We start from the raw sequence: 4249 nt of genomic DNA, 5'->3' as shown, positions 1-4249 counted from the left end.
CCCCCTGCCCTCGCCCGCGCGGGGCAGCGCCCAAGTTTTAGTCCCACCTCGGAAGCGGGGGGCGCCAGGAGCGGCTTAAATAGCTGCCGCCCCCCCCCCCCTTTCGAACTCCTCTCTTATTATCCCCGTGCGCCCCGTTGGACCCCGCTGCTGGGCCCGCTAGTGGGCTCGATCGGCCGCCCGAGTCGCCTTTAGGCTTGATTTGGGTAGCTTCCGTAAGCTACTATGGGCCCAGCAGCGGTGGTCGGGCATTTTTTAAAAAAAAACTTCACTTTATCAATTATTTTGGCAGAAAGTGGCGGCCAGAAACAACATCAAACAAAATCATCATCAGTACAACATATATGCCCACGTAGCAAACAGCAAACAAAATCATCATCATGCCCAGGTAGTATAACATATGCAATGTCATCTCCAAATTTATTACATATATCTTTTATCAAAACACAAACAAATAACTTATCAAGTTTTCTTGCGGACACGTACGAATAAAAAACGACAAAGGTTCGTGCGACCACTTTTATTCTCCGTACAAACCAACCTGCATCTGTACCTACGCCCAGTTCCTGAACAAAACATAAAGAATTGGTGAGCAAATATAGTTGCTAAAATCAAAGTAGGAACATAACAACAATAAGAAGATAACATCTTACTTCTCGTTCAAATGACATGTAGCCTTATTATGACCTGCTTGACTACAGAAACTGCACAAAGGACCACTTTTCTTCTCTGTAAAATCTTTTGGCCTACCATTCTTTGTAACGCCGGGGCCCCCCTTTGACCGCCCCTTCTTAGGTGCACCCTTCGTCGAAACTTTCTGAGGATCACCAATACCAGGCTCAACTTGTTGCACTTGACTTGCCTCCTTCTTCAGCATAGCATACCTTCTACTTCCTATAAGTTCCTCCTCTGAAATCTTTTTCTGTGCTATTATGTTGTCTAGACACTTCATCAACTCATCGAACAAGAAGGGATCATTTGCTGCAACATGAGCAGCTTGTGCGGTTTTAATGGATATTGCACTATACCGTTCTCTCTCCAATGGCCCTGACCAACCCCATCCAAACATATCACTCTTCCTCTGCACAGGCAACCCATCTCTTGCATGTTTGGACAACCGATTAAGGACACAACACTTTGGTATTTCAGTTAAATTCAGATGATGGAGAACAAACAGAATGTGTTTGCATGGCAGCCCTTTCCGAACCATCCTAAGACAACTGCATGTAATAGTTTCTTCTGAGTTACCTGGTTCATAAACAACATTATACCTAAACTTGTGGTTATCCTTCCATGTCACAATGAATGTCTCACGCCCAATTCCCACGAGCGTCTCAAATATCTCCAGCTGACCCATCTTATGCAAATCATCTTGCAAGATGTAGAAATTAGCAGGTGTGAATACTTTGGCGGCATGCTCCTCAAGGACTTTATATTCAGTAACAGACGGTGGTTCCTTCTGGAATGCCTCGCAGTCATCGTACGCCTCGTTCTCACGCAGGCGAACTATACAGTTCTCATAATGCACCACCAAATCAACAATTGTCATACCGTAGTCCAGGTGAAGGTGAAGGCAGGAGTTGAGGCTTTCACTCCTCTGGTTACTTCGCATACCAAGAAAAAAACCATCGGAAAGATATGAAGCTGCCCACAGTCTCCTCTTCCTGTACATCCTGTCAAGCCACTCTTCAGTTCTATCCGTCTTCCACTTATCATAGAAAGCTTTCCATCTCTGCTCAAAGTTCGCTTGAGAGGTGGCATAGTACAGGAGCGATCTGAACTCATCCAGTGACTTGTAATGCAGGTGCCTCTGCATATTTTTCTCGATATGCCACGAACAAAGACGATGGAAAACATCTGAAAGGACGGTCCGAATAGCCCGGATCATTGCAGCGTCACCGTTTGTGATTATTGACTTTGGCTTCACCTGACAGTTTGCCTTCATAAATGTCTGCAGCAGCCACATGTATGTCCCTTCCGTCTCGTCAGCAATGATGGCACAACCAAACACTGTGGTGCAACGGTGGTTGTTAACTCCTACAAAGGGGACGAACGGCATACCGTATCTGTTCATCTTATACGTGCTATCAAACACGACCACATCTCCGTAGTCCTGATAGTCCCTCCGCGACTGTGCATCGCACCAGAACATACTCTTCAGTCGCCCTTCCTTGTCACGCACATACTCAAAAAAAACTCAGGGTCCTTCTCCTTCCTACTCCTCATAATGCCAACTGCCGTCTCTGCATCACCCTTTGCAATGAGCCTCATTTTTTCTCTGCAACAAAGATTGTAAATGTCCCTCCGGATAAGCCCGCACTTATCGTACGAACCGTATCTGCTGATGAAGTTGTCCATTATAATATGCTTTCTTATCCCGGCCGCTTCCATGGCCAATATCTCGGCCCTCTGCCCATCTCCAATCCGTCTGTGTGACCATAAAAAACAAACCTCGTCGGGCCGAGCCATCGCGTGGTTGTGATCATCCACGAATGATGCGACGAACCAAACGCCACGTTCTCTGTCCAGCTTCACCACCATATGTGCACCGCAGTCACAACGAGTCTCCGGTCTAAGCCTGCGCTTGCGGCCCTCCATGGTTATGAACTTGCTCTGCCTTCTCCCAGCCCTGGAGCAAAGAAACCGCCGGTACCGGATCATTCCCGAAGCACCTCGTTTCACCTTCTGTTTCCTTATGCTAAACCCGTGTTCTCTGGCGTGATTGTTGTAGAATATGTATGCATCCCCTTGCGACCGAAAGGTCATAGCCATGACCTTCCAATGTGTCTCAAGCATCTTCTGCTGCCTTTGAGCCTCCTCAATATCGATCTCTCCCTCATCGTGATCAACGCTCGGACCATCTGACTCCTCCTACAACATTCATTTCAAAATATATATGTCAAATTATTATCATTTAAATCATACTATTGATCCATGTACAACATCTATCAACTAACCTGGCTCAAGTTATCTGCAAATGATTCCTGCCAACTATGTTGCACATTGTCAACATCCACATCTTCTTGGAAATTTGTACACAAAGATATACAGTTAGCCATGCCATACTTTGCAATTTCGAAAATAAAAAAATATACGGCACTTACGTTTTCGCTATTTGCGCCATGTTCATTATTATCAAAATCCTCCGGAGGTAAGATATCATATGACGAGACGGAATCGTTGTCGCTGTTGTCATCATCTTCGTTCAAGTTATCGTTATTGGTCTTAGTCACCTTATCAGTACCATTCTCGTCCCTCCCGAATGCAGATTCTCCGTCCATGTCAACACGCCTAACTCACAGAACTGCAAAACATCGTGTGTTAGGTTTAGTACAATGCATCATGCCCAAAGCAACGCTACTTCTGTAAATCATGCCCTAGTCCGTAGAGGAGGCGCTGCGGCGGGAGGTTTTGATGAACCCTAAACCCTAAATCCGTACATGCATGAACTAGCCCTCACTTCTATCCAGCGGCGAGTCTACTAGACAGGCTTAAACAGGCTCAAGCCTACCCTCCAGAAAAACAATTTTTTTAGTACTTCTATTACTACTTTCATTCCAGCTCATTACTACATCTATTATCCAGTAGAAAACACACAACACCACGCATGCGCAGTTACGGGCAGCACAAACGAATGACCAGTCTGCATCAACTGTGTAATTACTCGTTCATGTACTGTAAACGAATTTAGTGCCCAACGCAACTTATTTGCAAAAAAAGAAAAAGAAAAAAATGGGTTTGCATGCATGTATTCCTCACGCGAAACCTGTATCTATCCCGCTAGGTTTAGATGACGGGCATGACAAACCTTGGCCTGCGGTGTAGACGTCGACGACGTTCGACGACAGTGCTGCGGAGGCGGCGTCAGACGTCGGGCCCTTCACGTCCCCGGCGTACAACGACGACGGTTAGATGTGGCGACGGACGACGTTGCGACGGCGAGGGCGGTGTCGGACGGGGTTCGGGCGGCGAGGGCAGCGTCAGACGTCGGGCCCTTCACGTCCGCGTCGTCGGGCGAAGTTGGGACGGGCGACGTTGGGACGGTGAGATGCGGCGACGGGTGAAGTTGGGACGGTGAGATGCGGCGACGGGGGCGGCGGCGGGCGACGTCCAGACGCCGAGGGCGGCGACGGGCGACGTTGGGACGGCGAGGGTGGCCTCGCACGGGGTTCGGACGGCGGCGATCCGCTGCGGCGGCGATCGCCAACTCTGGAAATACCGTGATTAGCGGGCGGGCGACTAGATGGGC

The 4249-nt window shown here is 48.2% G+C and overlaps 1 pseudogene; it reads right to left on the bottom strand.

The window, feature by feature from the left end:
* Window positions 1–4249, bottom strand: part of LOC123129431 (pre-rRNA-processing protein ESF1-like) — an 18902-nt pseudogene that overhangs the window by 9329 nt on the left and 5324 nt on the right.

The sequence above is a fragment of the Triticum aestivum genome, chromosome 6A (assembly GCF_018294505.1).
Source record: "Triticum aestivum cultivar Chinese Spring chromosome 6A, IWGSC CS RefSeq v2.1, whole genome shotgun sequence".
In the NCBI taxonomy this organism is placed as follows: domain Eukaryota; kingdom Viridiplantae; phylum Streptophyta; class Magnoliopsida; order Poales; family Poaceae; genus Triticum; species Triticum aestivum.
This window is presented reverse-complemented; position numbering and strand designations above follow the sequence as displayed.